This window comes from Choloepus didactylus, chromosome 14, assembly GCF_015220235.1.
Source record: "Choloepus didactylus isolate mChoDid1 chromosome 14, mChoDid1.pri, whole genome shotgun sequence".
Lineage (NCBI taxonomy): Eukaryota > Metazoa > Chordata > Mammalia > Pilosa > Megalonychidae > Choloepus > Choloepus didactylus.
In genome coordinates this window covers 993,098-1,014,431 of record NC_051320.1, presented here as the reverse complement: position 1 = coordinate 1,014,431, position 21,334 = coordinate 993,098, and the positions used below count along the sequence as shown (strand labels likewise).

General features: G+C 37.9%; 2 pseudogenes; one reads left to right on the top strand and one right to left on the bottom strand.

Annotated features, from left to right (window-relative positions):
• The first annotated feature begins 3,884 nt into the window (after nucleotides 1-3,884).
• Nucleotides 3,885-4,845, top strand: LOC119509543 (annotated as a pseudogene).
• A 6,359-nt stretch (nucleotides 4,846-11,204) lies between these two features.
• LOC119509542 lies at nucleotides 11,205-21,254 on the bottom strand (annotated as a pseudogene).
• Nucleotides 21,255-21,334: the final 80 nt, after the last annotated feature.

Here is a 21,334-nt window from a genome sequence, read left to right as displayed (position 1 = left end):
AAGACCATTTTTCTCTTTTCTTCACCTCTGTTGGCCTCTGAACTCTGATTAGGAAAAAAAAAAAAGTATCATTTATTAAAGTGTGAAATATTTAGTGAATTATAGTTTAGATTAATAGTTTTAATTTAAGCATAAGTTGAATATTTATATTTCTCTATATGTTCCCTAAAAAATACCCAGATCCTTTTCTGAGACTATAAACATTTCACTCACTAAGTTTATTCTTCAAAAACTTAAATCCTCCAGAGAACTCCTATGCCAGCTAAGTCCCAAAACCCAGAGGCAATAGACTCTTCAAGAAAATCAACATGATGTGTCCCCTTTTCCCATAGTGTTGACATCCCTTTTCAATGTGAACAAGTTAGGGTGGTTACTGCCTAGTCATCCCTGAAGATTGGGAAAGTGATTAAACTAGAGGAAGGGGTAGCAACAGACAAGATGGAATTTAACAAAGGATTATGAATACTGAATTTCTATGTAATTTTCTTTTTCTTAGTTGCTGGGGTAATAGAACAGCAAGAAGGAAAGAATTGAGATGGTGGAACTGTAACCCATAGCATTCTTTGAAATTTGCTCTATGTCTGCTTGTTAAATTGTAATTTGAAAATCAGCTCCTTTTTGTACATATGTTATATTTCACAATAATATGAAATAACTGAAACTGTGGAACTGTAACCCATAACATTCTTTGAAATTTGATCTCTAACTACTTGTCAAATTGCACTTGGAAAGTTATCACTTCTATGTATATATGTTATATTCCACAATGAAACTATGATTTAAAAAAGCACATAAAAGGTATATGTACAGCATGCTCCAATATATATCAATACAAAAAAATCACACCCATATACACAAAACAGAACTATGTATGTCTGTTGAGACACGTATGCATATATAAATGTAAAGAAAAATTCTGGAAGAATCCACACTAAATTGGTAACAGTGATTATTTCTAAGGAGGAGAGTGAAATTATATGGGGATCAAGAACAACTCTCATTTTTCATCTCAGATAATATTGATTTTTGCAATGATAATGGATTCATGTATTACTTGCATCAAAAAAAAAAAAAAAAAAGATAACCACTAAATTGAGTTGCAAGTAGACCTATCCATGGGAGTAATGGTGTTGATGGTAACAGTGATGGTGATTGCAGTGGCAGTTTCCTTACAATTGATAAAATATCTTGAATTGTTTTGGTGCCCACTCTGTTCTTAGTAATATATTAACAACCCTGATGCATGAAAAAGAAGTGGCAATCCTCAAGCATCCCAATATGGAAATAAGAAAACTATGAAATAACCAAACTATACAGGACATGCATCTTAGAAATAGATGGACTAAATACCCAGGGTGGTCAAGGGGAATGCAGGCATTAGGGAGAAAGGGAGGAACAGAGGAGACCTGGTGATAGGTTGGTGATTGCAGAGGGCAGGGACAGAGGCAATAGGCAAGGTGGAAGCTTGTAGACATAATGAGATAATCATGAGTAACATGGGAATTTTGCTTCCCAAAGTTTCCTCATGTGTATTACCTCCTTTAGCCATCAAGGCATTTCTGTGAGGCAGGATGTGCTGATATTGGGGGGACTGTGAAGAATAATAGTTAATAGCCTATTGTCTGGAGGTAATCACATGTCTGCAAAAAATGCTGTGAGGAAGTGATACAGCTAACTCTCACTCAGTTTTCAGAAAATCCACACAATGTGATGATTCAATGATAAAAAAAAAAAAAAAGAACTTTGCTCATTGCCCGCAAGTTGCAAGCTGTACATCCATGTCACCTATGATTTCTTTGCTAATTGTGTTGCTGCAGAAATCGAGGTTTGGGGAAGCTGAGATGACAAAGCCAGCAAATGACCTGGCTGTGACTGCAAAGTAGGTTTGCTGCGTATGGATCCAGTCACATTCCCCACAGATAGAAAGTTTTCCATGGAAAGAAACTAGGTGTGAGTCTGGCAGAAAGCAGGTGGCATTGACAGTGGAATAAATAAAAAGAAGAGAACAGAGAAATACAGTTGAATGAGTAAGGAGGGAAGGGGCTGGTGAAGAGAGTTGAATATCAGATGGAAACATTTAATTTTGTCCTGTGTCAAGAGGGGCTCACTATAAGTTCCAAGCAGTAAGGTCTGGCAGGACATAAGATATTATCTAGAGCTGTAGCTGTCAAACATTTTTCTCTGTCCCTTTTCTAACAGGAAATGAACCACTCCCTAAGGAAATCATACATAGAGGCATAAATAATTAATGCAGACAAAAAGTGTTTGTGTTTTAAGAAAGCTAAATCCCTCATGTTGCTTTTCATCTAGTGAACCATCCTCACTGGATGCCAGAGACTCAGAGATGCCAGTAATATGCCCAAATCTAATTAGTGATGCAATCCTCCTTTCCTGACTCAGCATTCTTACACTTCGCAAGGCCTTTTGCAAGAAACACCTCAGTTCCAGGGCTAGGATAGAGAAGAGTGGGATCAAGTCATGTGAATATAATGTCACTTCCATAGTCTTATGTTGTCTTTCTCCACTTTGTGTAAGGAATGGGGCTGAGCACTAGGGTTGGTGTAAGCAAATGTGACCTCTCTTCATACACAAAGTGGTATAATCCAGATATCAATTGGAAGCCACACTCTTTGCAAAATTCCTACCACATGGCAGCCAGCCTTGCTTAAAAGCCACCAGCAATGTAAGCTGTTTTCATTTTAGCTTTTCCTCTTGGTTGCAGTAGTAACTCCCCTAAAACACCATGTACTCTGTTCTTCTCTACAGCTGTAGAACATAGTGATTAAGAATCTGAGCTGTGTGATCAATGTACCAGGCACATCACACCAGGTGTATAATATTAGACACAGCATTTAACTTCTTGAGGCCTCAGTTTCCTCTTCTTTAAAATGTGAGTAGTAATGGTTCCTACCCCATAAGGGATCACGAGTATTAAATGAGATACAGGTATGGTACTTGACACAATGCCCAGAAACATAGTTAGTGAACTTAAAAGCTAATTGTTTAATAGTTGTAATTATTATGCTCCAGAATCCTATGCACGATTTAGGGAACAGCAGCTACTGAAAATGACTTGGGCTTGTTCACGTTCATGTAGAGAGATGGAATCAATTATCTTGTGGATCTGGGTCTTTTCTGGAGCATCATGGTTAGAAGTCTTCACCATTTAGCAACACACTAATCAGCAATTAAACAATCAATAGTTTCAGGTGTATTTTGGCCATGTAATAGTTAGAAGTAAAACACGGAATTACAAATAATTACCCTATTGTTTGAAAAAGAGCACTGCATGAAGAACCAATGTCACCAGACTGTTTTGAAGATAAAATGGGATAATGATTATAATGTTCTTAGCATAATGATTGGTAAATAACAAACTCACAACATAATTACTAGAGAAGCAATATTGATGTTTAGGGGCACCGATTCTGTAGTCGGAAAACGTGGTCCACATTCTGGCTTTACCACCTACCAGCTGTGCAAGCTTGGTTAAGTTTCCTAGACTGTAAGACTCAGTTCCTTCATGTGTAGTCTAGTGCCTGGAACAGGTGGATGTTCAGTGAAAATTATCTATTCATAATAACACTCATAAAGGGAGACAGAGGAGGAGAAACGTATTTTGCATGGAAAAATCATTTTAAAAAAGAGAAAATACATTGTGGAAACTGTGCATTAACAAATTATCTGTCTTTTACAATACTTAGAACATACTAAAAGGTAAAGGCTTGGATAATGAATGAATGAATGAATGGATGAATAAAAATAAAAAATTTTCCTGAGTTCTTAGAAATAAATGAAGTCAAATAATAACTAATTGTAAGTCATATGTTGCTTTTGTTTAGGTTTATGAACTCTTCTCTGGAGATCGTATCAGCACCTGATGAATGGGAAATAAGAACAATGTGACAGAATTCATTGTTTTTGGTATTTCGAACAATCCAGAATGTAGAAAATATTCTCTGCTGTGTTTCTAATCATGTATGTGGCCACAGTTGTGGGAAACCTACTCATTGTGGTAACCATGATCCCAAGCCAGAATCTGAGATCACCCATGTATTTTTTCCTTACTTCCTTGGCCCTCATGGATGTCACCCACTCTTCTGTCATTGCCTCCAAAATGATTGTGGACTCCCTCTCTGAGAGCACTACCATCTGCCTGAAAGGCTGCATGACCCAGCTCTTTGCAGAACATTTCTTTGGTGTTGTGGGGATCATCCTTCTCATTGTTGTAGTCTATGAGTGCTATGTGGCCATCTGTAAGCCCCTGCACTACCTGACCATCATGAGTCCTTGGGTGTGCTGCCTGCTGCTGGGAGTGGCCTGTGTGCAGGGATTTATGCACGCAATGATACAGCTTCTCTTTATGTACCAAATATCCTTCTGTGGCCCCAATGTCATTGATCATTTTATGTGTGATTTGTTTCCATTGTTGAAACTGGCCTGCATGGACCTCATGTCCTGGGCCTCCTCCTCATCCTCAACAGTGGAGTGATGTGTGTGACCATCTTCTTTATGCTTATTGACTCCTACGTGGTCATCCTCTGTTCCCTGAGGTCTTGCAGCTCTGAAGGGCGGTGCAAAGCCCTCTCCACCTTTGGCTCTCATCTCACAGTGGTGGTCTTGTTCTTTGTGCCGTGTATCTTCTTATACATGAGGCCTGTGGCCACTTACCCCATAGACAAGGCAATGGCTATGACTTTCGCCATTGTAAAACCCATGTTAAACCCTTTGATCTACACCCTGAGGAATGCGAAAGTGAAAAATGCCATGAGGAATCTCTGGATGAAGCAAGAGACTTCAGTTGGAAATTACTGGCATACTGAGAACATCATGTGTTTCTCATAAAGAGAAGTTATTCTGTTAGAAATGCAGAAGAAATAAAACTGTCTGTTTTGTGCTAGAAGCCAGGGAGACCTTTTGAAAATATCAATCTGATTTATGATTTAAGGTATTTAGGAATTGTGATACTCTCCTACTTTATACCCTTCCTTGGCTCTCCCCAGCCTTTAGAGACTCCTTGCCTTGACCTAGAATCCTGTCATTAACCTGGTTACTGTCTCTACATCTCCAACCACATCTTGAGCACCTCAGCCTTCCTTCACTAGGCCCCTTTCATGTTGAGTGTTTCACATGTCCGAGAGTTAGGCAAGCCCTTCCTCACCTCAGTGCCTGTGTGTCAGCTCTTCTCTCTACCTGAGTTGACTTTTGTTGCTTTGCATCTTTCTTTCTAGACTGAAAATCTGTGAGGCAAGGAGTTTTGTTTTATTTATTCTTGGCAACTTCGAGGTTTCTGTTGCATGATTATAGAATGCAATGGCCATTTTTTTCCCAAATAGCCAAATTTTAGTGGTTAGGGGGAAAAGGAGACAATCACTAAGCAATTAAAACTAAAAAAAAAAAAAATGTCAGAGAGGGATCATTAGAATAGTTAATGTAAAAAAGTGCTATGATTATTTCTGGGAAAACACTTCATATTCCATAGTCAGAGATGATTCTATAAGCAGGTCAACATTTCAAGGTTATTTGAATTATGTTGCGATTTCTTTATGAAAAGTGATCAAATGTATTAATCAATAAGATTAATGATAAGGAAAAGCACTGATAATTGATAAAAATGATCTAAAGGAAGACTCCATATGATGAATATTCTGCATTGAATATTCTGGAAAAACACAGGGAAACTCTGGAGTAACTGCCATGACACTTTCAAGGAACTGTTTAGGACCAGAGTGGATAGAAAATAATGATCTAGTTAGAGAGTGACAAGATTGGGTCAGAATTACCATATGACCTGGCAATACCCCTTGTAGGTACATACCCAAAAGAATTGAAAGCCGGGACTCGAACAGATATTTACACACAATTGTCCATAGTGGCATTATTTACAATTGTGAAAATATGAATTCAACCTAAGTGTCCATCTGTATGTGAATGGATGAATGTGCTGTATATCATACTATGGAACATTATTCAGCCATGTAAAGGAATACAGTTCTGACACATGACAACATGGATGAACCTTGAAAGGCAAATATTGTATGATCTTGCTGGAATGAACTAATTAGAATAAGCAAATTCTTAGAGTCAGAAACTAGAATACAGGTTGTCAAGGGCTGGGGTGGGGTAGGGAATGTGAGTTAATGCTTAATTGATTCAAGGTTTCTGTTTTGGTGATGGAAATTTTTGGTTAAGAATGGTGGTAATAAGAACACAGAATTATGAATGGAATGATCATCACTGAGTTATATATTTGAATCTATTACAAGTGGAAATTTTAGATTATGAGAATAAAAATAAAAAAAAACAAACAAACACAGCACTGTGCAATGCAAACCATGAACCCTAATGTAAACTATGGATTATATGTAGTAGTAGAATTAGAATAAATGTTCAATAATTGTAACATAGTTAACTACACTAATGCAAAGTGTTCATAATAGGGAAATCTCTGTGTAGGTGTGGGGGTATATCACACTCTCTATTTGCTGCATGCCTTTTCTGTAAACATCCAAATTCTCTAATAAAAAAATTAGTATTTGTCCCCCTCCAGAAAAAATAAGGAGCAAACTATTGGTACATACAACAACTTGGGTGAATCCTCAAGGCATTATGCTGAAGGCTAAAGAACAGTCACCAAAGTTAACTTACCATATGAATCTGATTACAAAACATTTTTTTTTAATCTTCATTTTATTGAGATATATTCACATACCACGCAGTCATACAAAACAAATCGTACTTTCGATTGTTTACAGTACCATTACATAGTGGTACATTCATCACCCAAATCAATCCCTGACACCTTCATTAGCACACACACAAAAATAACAAGAATAATAATTAGAGTGAAAAAGAGCAATTGAAGTAAAAAAGAACACTGGGTACCTTTGTCTGTTTGTTTCCTTCCCCTATTTTTCTACTCATCCATCCATAAACTAGACAAAGTGGAGTGTGGTCCTTATGGCTTTCCCAATCCCATTGTCACCCCTCATAAGCTACATTTTTATACAACTGTCTTCGAGATTCATGGGTTCTGGGTTGTAGTTTGATAGTTTCAGGTATCCACCACCAGCTACCCCAATTCTTTAGAACCTAAAAAGGGTTGTCTAAAGTGTGCATAAGAGTGTCCACCAGAGTGACCTCTCGGCTCCTTTTGGAATCTCTCTGCCACTGAAGCTTATTTCATTCCCTTTCACATCCCCCTTTTGGTCAAGAAGATGTTCTCCGTCCCACGATGCCAGGTCTACATTCCTCCCCGGGAGTCATATTCCACGTTGCCAGGGAGATTCACTCCCCTGGGTGTCTGATCCCACGTAGGGGGGAGGGCAGTGATTTCACCTTTCAAGTTGGCTTAGCTAGAGAGAGAGGGCCACATCTGAGCAACAAAGAGGCATTCGGGAGGAGGCTCTTAGGCACAATTATAGGGAGGCCTAGCCTCTCCTTTGCAGCAACCATCTTCCCAAGGGTAAAACCTGTCGTAGAGGGCTCAACCCATCAAACCACCAGTCCCCTATGTCTGTGACAAAACATTTTTAAACTAACAGAAGTATAGAAATGGACACAGACTAGTGGTTGCAGTGGGCAGGTAAGTAGATTTGGTCATAAAAGAGCAACAGGAGGGATTCTTATTGTGTTGGAATTGTTCACTTCCTTGCTTGTGATGGTGGATTCACAAAACATGATAAAATTTTATATAATTAACATACTCACATGAGTAAGTACAATTAAAGTGGGGAAATATTAGTAAGATCAGTAGATTGTGTCAATAGCAATATCTTGGTTTGATATCATATCATCATTTTGTAAAGTGTTATCACTGGAGAAACTAAGCTAAGTGTACATGAGATCTCTGTGTATCATTACTTCAACTGCATGTGAAGCCACAGTTCGCTCAATAAAAATTTAAATGTAAAACACTCACACACACACACACATGCACAAATTACTAAACTCTTATTGTTTCTCAGGTTTAAAACATCACCAGAAAAATACCAACATAAGGCTCATCCTTATTTATTAATTATTTTAACAAGTTTTTGGCAGTGATATTGTACAGAATATTTAACGATTAGAACTAGATTTCAAAATATTTACCTACTCACTACATATACACATTTTGTTAATCCAGCTTCTTCCAAAATTACATGAGCCAAACAAATAATCTAGGATCTTACAGAGGTTAGAATAGAAGTATCTAGGAATCAGATTACATAATCTTAAATATTCATTTAAATGTTTATTATTTTGTTTCTCAGGGAAAAGCTGGACATGAAAAATGCAGTCAAGTACAAATGTATCTCCTATTAGAAAAAAATGTTTCCCTTTATATGCTCTTCTTTTATTGTTAGAAAAAATTAGAGAAATGTGAAATTATATGTTCTCAGTGGGATTTGGTACATTCTAATAGTAAATATTGCCACAACTATTTGCATCCAAAAGATTGTTTAAGGATAAAGTATTTAAAAGACTCAGAGTACTTGGAATTATGATAGATTTACTTAATTGATTCAGGGTTTCTGTTTTGGTGATGGAAATTTTTGGTTAAGAATGGTGGTAATAAGAACACAGAATTATGAATGGAATTATCATCACTGAGTTATATATTTGAATCTATTACAAGCCTTAAAACCTTCTCATTATTGGATAGCCTTTGCTCCGAATTGGCCTAATATGATATTTTTATTAACACACATATATTTTCATCCACATGTATCTAGTACTTTTCTACTGCAGGCTAAATTGAGAGCCCAGGGAATATTTAAGATAGAAGACCAGCTGTAATTCCTTAGCTCAGTCCAACTTCTTCAAATACGGAAAATCTAACTCCAATGCTACAGTCTGATGCTCTCCTTCTGACTCAGCGTATAGCAGGGTGTAGAGAAAGAGCATCCCCTGTAGTATCCCACCGAGCCCTACAGATAGTTGTCACCATCTTGGTCCCAAATGGCCCCTTAATTGCACTGTTATTATGGTTATTTGAAGTAACAGGTAATATAATTCCTTAAACACTAAGAAACCCCATTTCTTTTAAAACCTTGTGGCAATTCCTTCAAGGATACTGTGGGTCTTTTTTGTGAACAAAGCCTCAGACATGAATGCAGCCATGAAACCGAAAATGGCTCCTCTGATCATATAAATCACAGTGGATTTTATAATAGATGCCTTGGATGTTTTACGAAGTCCCTAGTGTCCTACCCAATTAGAGACTGACCTTCTGGCCTCCTTTCCCACTCTCATTAAGTATGATCTGTCAGTTCCCTGCTGCTCTTCTCCCATTAGTCTTTCAAAAGCTCAGTCTTTGCCCATCACCCCTGGAGCACCATTAACAGATCTCATAGTTGTAATTCACTTTGAAATTTTCCTTTTTTGGAGATAAGATTTAATTTTAGAAGGTTTTTCCTCAAAATGTTTCTTTTATGTATGCAAACAAATGATTCTACAGTTGGATAATGTACAACCACATTTTAAATTAAAATAATTTTGAAATCCACTGTTGATATGATTTATGATTTAATATTTATTATATAACATGTTAAAACAGAAATTTTGACTAGACACACTATATATGAAATGATAAGTGTGGGCCAAGAGATTTCATGAAGTTTTCAGAGACTTTATTCAGAGACAAGTGAAGACTATCTTCTACTGTATCAAATTTGAAGGAGCACTGCAAAACAAGAGTTAAAGTTTTCTTTTGAGTTTGTATTGGTTATTTAAGAACCAATTTTACTCAGATAAATTCTTTATGGGACTAGATTCTAATGTTTTAAAAACAGAACTCCAAGACATAAAATTAGGAAAATTGTGAGAATTTATTTGGAGGGGATATGAAGCAAAATCGCCAGTTGTGAATATGGCACTGATGTCTCTGGCATATGTCTTCTTTAAGACTTAACCAGTTTTCTATACATTATCTGAATTCTTTGGAATCCATTGGGGCTAAGTGATGAAGTTTTGCCTCCAGTTGACTACAATTCTTCATTTGCTTATGAAGTTCATCTTTTTCTTTTCACTAGCCACTATCACTACATTGGTACTTCCCAGTGCCAACGTGATTGAAAAAATAATGCAAGTTCTGATACAGCATGCCATTACTTGATTATGAGGTTAAGAGTTAGTGTGTGTGTTCTTGTAATGGGTATAGATTAGATTGCCTTCAACAAGGAAATACACATTTTAAAACATTCTCATATGAAACTAAAAGGTCAAAGTTTGAGAAACAGTAGAGATAAATTTTCAATTCTTCAGTAATTCCAAAAAAATCAGAAACATGGCTTAGAGTTTCTAGCAGGAACAAAAATATGTTTATTTCATCATTCTTAATACCTAAAACAGACATGAAAGAAGAATAAACTAAACTACTTTAGGTACCTGACATATAAATACTTGAAACTTCATTTCTTCCTGTAAACATGATCATAGAAAAAAGTGAATCCTGAAATATAAGGAAGATAAAGCTCCTACTCTACCCTGGAAAAACTACCACTTATTTTTAACATTATTCTTAGTTCATTCATTGTTCTCTAGTCTTCTGTTTATTCCAGCTGCCAAATGCTATCACTTGTTCCTTCCTCCCCTTTGCAAGAGCAACATGAAAGTCTCAGGAGGATGCCTAAATGGCCGTTACTGCTTACAGTAACCTCCTCCATCACCATCCACAGGATGATAAAAGTTTTCAGTGAAAGTCTAAATTGGCCCTGAACTTTCCAAATTTTATTGAAGGCTGAAGTTCTATCCATAGTAGATCCCCAGTAAGACAGGCTCAGACAGAAATCCCCAAACTTGTATCTTCAGGGCCATCTTCTCTTCTCCTCAGATTAGCAAGGAAACAACTTGATTTTGAATTATCTAGTCCCTTATAGACCAGCTCATGTTGATAAATTCTGTAAAGGACTAGAATAAAAGCCTAGAAAGGAATTTGGTGGCCACATACATATTTACAAATCATTCATTCTCTTGTTAGGCAATACATTTTTTTCTGAATAAAAATTTGAACAAGAAGCTAAGTAATCACATGTCAATGGCCAGATGTTAAAAGAATTCAACTGAGTCATTAGAGTGTGTTCAAAATGATTATGAGGCATGGACAGATTGTTAATTATTTATTGGTAAGGATATTTTATTTTCCTGTTCATATAACATAATCTAAATTGTTAAGGAAACATAAACTAGATTCCACATAAGTTATTCCTCTGCTAAATTTTTCACCTGCTACAACATAACTTTTTCATGGCATTTTTCACTTCTGCATTTCTCAGTGTATAGATTGGAGGGTTAAGCAAGGGTGTACCATTGTGTAAAACACAGCCACTGTCTTGTCCACTGAAAAAGTGGTTGGTGGGTGTGTACATATGAATATACATGGCCCAAAAAATATGACAACCACAATAAAATGGGATGTACAGGTGGAGAGAGCTTTGTGCCTTCCTTCTGCACTGTAGTTTCACAGGGAATGTAAAATAACTACATAGGAGATAAGCAATATTATGAAGCTCACTGTGCATATAACTCCACTATTAGACACAACTAACAACTTTATCACATAAGTGTCCATGCAGGCAAGTTTCAACAAGGGCTGCAAGTCACAGAAAAAATGATCAATAGTATTGGAGCCACAGAAAGGCAATTTCAAAGCCAGGAAAAGCTGTGCTGAAGAATGGATACAAGATCCCACCCAAGCCAGAATCACCACACAACAAGACACGGTGACTCATGATGGTTGTGTACTGCAGGGGTTTACAAATGGCCACATAAATGGTCAAAGGCCATGAGAATGAGCACAAATATCTCCATGGCCCGAAAGAAATGGGCTACAAAGACCTGAGTCATGCACTCAATGTAGGAAATGACCGTTTTATGAACAAGGGAATCCACAATCAACCTGGGGGCTGTTGTTGTAGAGAAGCAAGCATCAGCAAAGGACAGGTAGAAGAGAAAGAAGTACATGGGGTTCCCAAGTGTCTGACTTGCCTTAACAGTCACCACGATCAGAAAGTTTCCCAAAAGAGTTGCAAGGTAAAGAATCAAGAAGACCCCAAATATTGCTTTCTGCTTTCTGGCATCCTGTGTCAACCCCAACAGAATGAATTCATCCACACTCTTATTCAATGTTATATCAGTAGCTGTAGGTAGAATGCAGTTGACAAAAATTTAATCTGCAGGGAAAAGAAAAGAAATGACATCTTGAGGAGATCAGTGGCCTAAACTCTGAATTCCTCTGTTCTGTTCTGCACTCTGTTAATTCTAACTGTCCTTGGGTTGTACCAGAATGCCCCAGGGATCTTTATAAATCTGCAGATTTCCAGGCCTCTTGCAGATTTATCTAGTGATTCAGAAACTCACTGAATTATACCGAAGCATATGTATTTTGGAACAAAAAGAAAATATCTTTCATATATTGTGATTCCTACCAGGATTTTAAAATGCAGTGCTTATTCTTTCCTTGTTCATGTGACTTAATCACTTTGAAACTTGGGCTTCATATAAAAAATTGAGTGCAAATATCTGCCCTACCTTATTCTCAGTATTAATAATAATTTATAAAAAAATATTTTACAAATATACAAATGTTCATACATAGACACAAGTATTGCCAGTATTATACAGCTTATCCATATGCTCTAAAATCTGAATAACACTTTTCCAGTATAATTAAGCACCAGCAATTTTACAGAATCCCTCCTGAAGAAAATATTCTCAGTTCAGTTTACTCATGTCTGTGTGTATTGTAACATGCCCCTGTTTTATCTTGGGTGGAATATATTTTACAAATAACTATTTAGACAACTTTTTACCTATGTTTCAAGATGTTGACTTCATCAGTGTTCATGATATAACAAATGTCTGGGTAATATTTTGAGGTTGGCAACCTGGAGGGAAACTAATCTATTCTTTATCTTACTTTTGAGCCTATCCTATTAGTCAGCTTAAGGAGAGAATATTGATTTACTTGGCTTTTGAATTTGTACTGATCCTCAATTTCTAATATTTCTATAAACTAAAGTGTGTTATAATCATATATCTGTCCTGGTTTAAATCTGTTATTTACATTTTTATTTTATTTTATTTTATTTTATTTCAAAATAAATTCAAAGTTATAGGAACAGTTGCAAAAACAATACTAACCCCATACAAAGAATTCCATCCTACCCTGACCCCCCTCCCCCGATAGCTCAATCCACCAACCTTAACATGTTGTCACATCTCTATTTCCCTCCCTCCCTATCTATCATCCATCATCTATTGCTCTGTCTTCTGAACATATGAGAGTTAGCTGCACACATCCTTGAACATGCACTGTAATTCATTTATACATTTCCCATGAACAAGAACATTCTTTTATGCAATCCCATTAAGTGCAGCTAAGAAGTACAACAGGTTCAACAATGATACAAAGCTTACATTCTATATTTCCTTTACCTTATGTCTCAGCTGTGTTCCTTTGAGCCACTTGTCCTCTATCCTCTAATTCCATCCAAGTTCATCCTTGGCATTCGATCATCTATTTAGGCTGACTTTTTTTTTTTTCCTTTCTTTTTTTTTTTTTTTAGTTGTGGGAACATATATACAGCCTAAATCTTCCCATTCCACCCCCTCCCTAGCTCTTTCCCACCATTGATTACTAGAAATTTCCCTTCACGTCAAACAGCAACTCCACCCTCATTTCTTAACTCCCCATTGCTCCTTCCCCCATTTCTCTTAACCTGAACTCTACAATTCATCTCTATGGTTATATTCTCTGATAGTTTCTTTGTGTTTGCTGTGGGGCTTAAAATTAACCTCTTAAATCCATATCAATCTTGTTTTTCTTTGATACCACCTCCACTTCAATAGGACACATAAACTATGTTCCTATACTCCTCCATTCCCCTACCTTTATATAGTTGTCTAAAATTACATATTTTACATTGAGTTCAAAACCACTGATTTGTCATTAGAGTTTGTGTAATTTATGCCATGTAGGAAGTAAATAGTGGAGTTACAGTTCGAAAATTATTGACTTCTATTTGTATTCCACTGTGGCTGGAGAATGTGCTTTGAGTATATTCAATTTTTTTTTTTTTTTTTATTTCTTGAGGCTTGTTTTATGTCCCAGCTTATGGTCCCTTCTGGAGAAAGATCCATGATTGCTAGAGAAAAATGAGTGTCCTGGTGCTTTGGGATGTAAGGTACTATATATTTCTGTTAAAATTCTCTATATCTCTTTCTTCTTTCTGTTGTTTCTCTGTTGGTAGGGTTCCCTTTAGAATCTGAAGTAGGGCAGGTCTTTTATTGGCAAAGTCTTTCAAGATTTGTTTGTGAAAAATTTAAGCTCTCCCTCAAATTTGAAGGAGAGTTTTGCTGGATAAAGTATTCTTGGTTGGAAATTTTTCTCTCTTAGTATTTTAAATATGTCATGCCACTGCCTTCTCATCTCCATGGTGGCCACTGAGTAGTCACAACTTAGTCTTATATTGTTTCCTTTGTATGTGGTGAATTGCTTTTCTCTTGCTGCTTTCATAACTTGCTCCTTCTCTTCAGTATTTGAGAGTCTGATCAGAATATGTCTCAGAGTGGGTTCATTTGGATTTATTCTATTTGGAATTCACTGGGCATTTATGCTTTGTGTATTTATATTGTGTAGAAGGTTGGGGAAGTTTTCCCCCAAAATTTCTTTGAATACTCTTTCTAGACCTTTCCCTTTCTCTTCCCCTTCTGGGACACCAATGAGTCTTAAGTTTGGACGTTTTATTTTATCTATTGTTTCCCTGAGATCCATTTCGATTTTTTTCTCTATTCTTTCTTTTGTTCTTTCATTTTCTGTTCTGTGGCTTTCTAGGACACTGAGATGTTGTTCAGCTTCCTCTAGTCTTGTATTGTGATTATCCAGAGTCTTTTTAATTTGGCCAACAGTTTCTTTTATTTCCATAAGATCTTCTATTTTTTTATTTAGCCTTGCTATGTCTTCTTTATGCTCTTCTAGGGTCTTCTTTATGTAGCTCATATCCTGGGCCATGGTCTTCTTGATGTCCTGTAAATCCTTTGCCATGCTTTCGTTCCTCAATTGTGTTTCTTTAATTAATTCTGCAAGGAACTTTGTTTCTTCAGATAACTTGATTTGTGTGTTTGGAGTTGGATTCTCCATATCATCTGGTTTTATCATATGCATTGAGATTTTCTGTTGTTTTTGGCCTTTTGGCATTTGCTCTGCTCAACAGGATTCTTTTAATTTGTAAAAAAAAAAAAAAACCTATCTAATTTTTCAGAAACACTGTTTGGTGACATACACTTTCTCTAACTAACCAGCAGATGGCGTCTGTGAGTCACCTACACGTCTCAAGTCAGTTCTCCACTTGTCCCCGCCGTGAGTGGGGAAATGATTCTTGTGGGGTCCAGCCAGGGAGCTCAGCCTGGGTGTGTTGCTGGAGCTGTCCGCCCTGAATGCAGGGCGCTTGTACGGGTGGTCAGGGAGGAAGGACAGCTTCAATATTCAAATCCCCCCAGTTCCCGGAGATTCAAGGCGACCTCAAGAGACCAAGCCTTCATTTCATTTCAGCCCTGGCCCCTGCCCCTCTCTCGATGTCTCACAAACCAGCAGACTTGGCGTAGTGTCTCTGGGATCTCCGAGCAGGTCCCCCTGCCCAGCCGCGCTCCTCCAGGACCTCTGCTCAGAAAATGCCGTGCTATGTCACCAGCACACGCTGTCCCTCAAGGGAAGCCCCGGGCTGTGGGGCCGAGCCGGCTCACTTTCAGCCTTATGCAAAAATGGCCAAATGGGGCATCTCCACACCCTCCTCCTCGCACAGTTCCTCCTTCCCAGCTCTGGGACAACTGGCAGGGCTCTGGGGCTGTGGGCACGGCCCCAGGCAGGAGTTTATCCAGCCCTCCCGGGAGCGAGCTGCTAGCCACGGGGATTCTTTCAGCTTCTGGCTCTCCGCTCCGATCCCCCGGCCCCAGGGATATCTGCAGCGGGCTATCTTCCAGGCCAGACACCAAGAGGCCAGCCCAGCCCCCTCTTGCTGTGTTTTACTGCGTGTTTCCCACGATCACACCTGCAGCCGCTTGCACCTGCAGCCGCTTGCACCTGCAGCCACTTGCACCTGCAGCCACTCCTGGGTTTTCCCCATTTTTTTTTTCCCCCAGTCTCCAAACCCTGGCTTCCCCGGATCACCATGTGTCTGCGGGACTTCCAGCCGGCTTACTCACTAGTTTCAGAATGCAGACTCTCAGTTTCACCAAGTATACAGCCCCTGGGAACTAGGAGCTCTCATCCAGCTGGCACATCGCTGTAACCGGTATTCTGGGTCACTCTCTGGTCCTTATCTAGTGTTTTCCACGGAGGTGTTCCTTAGCCCTGTCTCACCTAGCCGCCATCTTGGTTTCTCCTGTTATTTACATTTTAAAAGGCCATGTTCTTTTAATCCATTCTTGTGGTACAGACCTATTGTGAGTGGGACATTTTGATTAGGTTGTTTCAATTGAGATGTGTGTGAACCACACAATTCAAGGTGGGACTTACTCTTTCACTGGAGTCCTTTATGAGGATAGAACACAGAAAACACCCAAAGAACTTGGGGAGAGAAACAGAGAGAGAAATACCCAGAGAGAACTGACATAGAAAAGGCCTGGAGGAGCTAAGAAAGGACACACAGAGGCTCAGAGAGAAAGCCACTGGAATCAGAAATGGAAAGCATCGGAACCCAGGAACAAAGGACCAGCAGATGCCAGCCATGTGACAGAGGTGTCCCAGATGCTGACAGCCTTTTTTCAGAGTCCAGGTATCATCCTGTCAATGCCTTAATTGGGACATTTTCACAGCCTAAGAACTGGACATTGTAAACTAATAAATCCCCATTGTAAAAGCTAAACCATTTCTGGATATTGCATTGTTTAGCAAACCTAAACAATGTCCGTTTTCACCCTGAATTACCCAGGCTATTTCTTCTAAAAACACTATTTGATACAAATCTCATTATTCCAACATATGATTTGATTATTCTATTCCAAGTCTTTCTTCATATAAACATAAAATTTTTGCAATTGAAATAATCATATAATACCATTTTGTGTTCTCATTTTCATTTAGAATGATTATAAGGTTTCCTCTCATGTTGCCATAGTTTCCAAATCAAATTATCAATTTTGTGGTATGGTAATGCAAATATTTTTATACATCAATATTTGACCATTGTCCACTGAGACACGTATGCTCTATCTAATATCCACTCACATAGATAAAAATTCTACAACCAGCTTTGGAATAATTTTCCAAGTGTGACATTGTTGCCCCTATTGCATATTTTCATTGTTAATTTACATATGATTGCAAACTTTTTAAACTATATTTTATTATATAATTTTATATGATTATGATGAATTGCTATCAGAGGGCAAGAAGAAAAATGGTCATCAATCTCTCAATTTTTTGAATTGATAATCCTATGTACTAGATAGCTATTTTGTTTCTTGCATATTCTCCATACATTTTCTATAAGTATTTTGCATATGTGTATATGTCTATATAATTTTTAACTACAAATAAGGACAATGTTCCAATATTGATGTTATGCAGAAAAACTGATAGACATGCAGAAAAAAAAACCAAGCTGCTTGTGATGTTATCCTATTATCTAGCTAGGTTAATAAGAAAATTATATATTTATTTCCAAAAAAAAATTTTAGCAAAAACTTTACATTTTCATACATTTATTTATGAAAACATTTCCCTTCTGAGAATTTTCTATCTTATGTCAGCCTGTCTTTTTTATTCCTTTAATTATAACTAAGATGGTTATTAATCTAGCAAAATAGTTATTATATATCTTAGTTAAGACTTCAGTTCCTGGAGCCAAATGACCTGAGTTTACACCCCAATCCCACTATTTACTAGCTGTGATATTGGTCAAGTCACATTAAACGTAATCATGTTTATTGCGCAGATTAAATTAAAAAAAAATTATCTCAAAATAAACACTACATATTTCTCAGCCTTTGTTTTTTCCATTAGTATGGTATTGCTTTTTCTTTCTGTGTTTTATTTCTCCTTACTGTCATTGTTTTTATGTTTTATGCCATTTAATCTGTCAATTTTCCCACTGTTATTTAGTCCATTTTTTCATGCTATGACAAATTAGCATGTTTTTTTTTCTGTTTCTTTCATATTTCCACGATTATCTTTTGTTTCATTTGCTTAAACAAAATTAACTGGATTTATTATTAGGAATAGGGAAAATCCCCCCTTTTCTTAACATCTTAATATGAGTTTTAAAATGAATGTACAGAGGATCATTACTTCTGTGAGGTACCATGTGAGAGGAAATTAGAAGAGTAGAAACCATCTGCAGATAGGAAAACAAATTCCTAAGGTTGAGAATGGACAGTAAGGAATTAAAATTATGTCAGAGATAACCTATAACATAAATGAGACAGAGTCAGGTTCCAAACCAGGTTCTCTGAGACGCAAACATTCAAAACTTTGATGACACAGTGATCACTGCCCAGAGTCTGAAGCCACATGCCAAGAGTCAACCCCATCACACTGCCCCTCAGTGGTGTGAAATTTAGCAAGTCCCTTGAAAACTCTGTGCTTTATTGTAGTCACATGAAAGCAGAAATACGAAAACATTCTAAAGGTTAAATAACTTAAAATGTGTGAAGCATAGAAGTTACAGGTATACAGTTCCTGCAATAAGAGTGGTTACTACTGAGTTTCCAAGAGGTATTTTAAAGTTTTGAATAATATGATTTCAAATTGCCTATGTAGCCATTAAAAGCTGCAGAACTAAATTAAGACATTAATTTCCTTTGCTGAGTGGCTGAAATCACATCAGCAACCTGATGACACTAGTTTTCTCATGGTGATTGGAAACTAGGATGGACTTTTCTAAACATTTTTAATAAAAGAAAAAAAAAATGGAACAGGATCAATACCAGGGGTCCATGATGAGAGTAAAGTAGAAGTAAAGTAGGTCCTTCATTGTGAAATGTTTGAGAAACAAATACACATGAAGCCAAAGAATGAGGGCATTTGAATGAGAAAAATGAAATAGAAAGCATAAAGGAAATGATACAGGGCATGTCATATCAGGAAGATCAATATGAACACTCTGGTGTTGCCAGACTGAAGAGATGTGGTAGAAAAGTTTGGGAAAATAAGTTGTCCTCAAAGGCAAAATCTGTAAAACCAGGTTATGAAGGTTTGATATATTTCTATTGCAATGCAGAAAATTTAAAGGCCAAAATGCTAGGACAGCTTTATAAATGGATATGGGGAAGATTCTGAAAGAATTGTAAGGAACTTGATAGAAAAGACCTAGATTGCTTTTAAGAGACTATTGGCAGAAATATCGATGCTAATGGTACTTCAATTGAGGCATTAGACAGAAACAATGAGTGTGTCATTGCAAACTGAAAGAAGGGCAACCCATATTTTATAGTGGCAGAGAAGTTGGCAAAATTGAGTCCTGATGTCAGATGGAAGGCAAAATTTGTAAGTGATGGGCTTGGATATTTAGCTGAAGAGATTTCCAAATTAAATGTGGAAGGTGCGGCCTGGCTTCCCCTTGCAGCTGATGATAAAATGCAAGAGGAAAGGGATAAGTTGAGAATTGAACTCTTGTGTACAAAGAAACCAGAAATTGATGAAAAATTCTGAATTTCTGGAAAGCAAATCCCCAAAGGAGAGTGCCCTGTGTGAGGATTTAACTGAACATGGAACTAGTCAGCCATTTCAGTGAGAGCCAGGTTTGGAAATGCAGTCATTCAGACAGGATTTGTGGAAAGTCTATTGTCTGATGGTTGGGACCCCTGCATGCTGCATGAGAAACCAAGTTTGTTGCAAGGTCTGTATGAATGGAACCACAGCCAATATGGACTAAAAGGGACAGAAAAGGGATAGATTGAAGGAAAATGATTTCAAAGTCAGAACCATGGAAGCTGAGGTCTGGAGCAAAGAGGCCTGGGGCCAGGAGAATGAACCCACCTGTGTTCCTGAAGAGGTTGGGTGTGTCCTGTAGTTTGCAGAGGGCAGGCTTTCTAATCCATTGTGAGGAAATTTTTACCACCCCAGTGTTCCCAGATGCCAGGGGTATTGGGGAGAGTCTGGCCACCACCCCACTGTTGTGAGTATAGCCTGTGCCCTAGAGATGGCAGAGAGTATGGCCACCACTTGATGCTTGAGGAGGTTGAGGCCTAGAGTTCTGCTGCCACACTGATGCTTGAAGAGGGTGGAGCCAAGAGCATGGTCAGCAGCCCAATGCTTGGAGATGTTGGAGCCCTCACCCCAGTGTTTGGAGGGTGGAGCTGCTGTGCAAGCCCTTGGAAAGGGTGGGGTTACTGCTCTATCAAGTCCTGAGGAGAAAACATCATTCTATAGATGATCCTCAGAACTCAGAGTCTAATGAAGTATGCCCTGTAGGTTTTCTGAACTGTTTGGGACCCATGAACCCTGTTTTCCTTTCAATTTCTCCCTATGGAAATGGGAACGCTTACTCTATGACTGTCCCTCCTTTGTATATTGGAAGCAGAGAACTTCTTCTAAGTTTCACAGGTGGGGAATTGTGCCCCATGACAGACCACACCTGTAACTGATTCTGTTGAGACTTTGTACTTAACACTGTTACTGAAATCATTTAAGCCTTTGTGATATTGTGATAGAATGAATGTATTTTGCATATGGAAAGAACATGTCCTTTTGGGGTCCAGAGGGTGGAGTGTGGTGGTTTGAAGCTGTTATGTACTCCAGAAAATGCCATGTTCTTTTAATCCATTTCTTTGGGTGTAGACCTATTATAGGTGGGACCTTTGATTAGGTCTTAATCCTCTTACTGTAGTCTTTTAAAGGAGAAGAAATTCAGAGAAGCACCCAAAGAAGCTGAGAGAAAAAGCCGCAGACAGAGAAGCCAGAAGATGAAACAATGGAATACCTGAGACAAGGACTAGCAGATCTTTTTAAAATGTTTTTATTTTATTTTACTTTTATATTATTTTGGAACAATAAACACATTTATTATGTGAGCTAGGATGGGAGAGAGGAATTATTTGCCTTTCCAGGCCTTGCTTTTCCTCAGATAAAACTCCAGCTCCTTGCCTTCTAGCTCATAGCCATTTGCTCGACCACACTGACCTGGCCTTGAAGCAATGTGTGTAAGAAGATTTCCCTGCTGGTAATGCTCCTCAAGAAGACTGCTAACCTTGGCATTCTTTTCCCATTCATCATATTTCTTCTGAATTTTTTGACCATATTTGTTTAAAATTTCTTCCTCCTTAGGTGCCATTGCTGGTTCCTTGCTATGTGGCAGAGGAACCCCAGATGCCAACAGCCTGCCTTCAGAGTCCAGATATCATCGTCTTGATG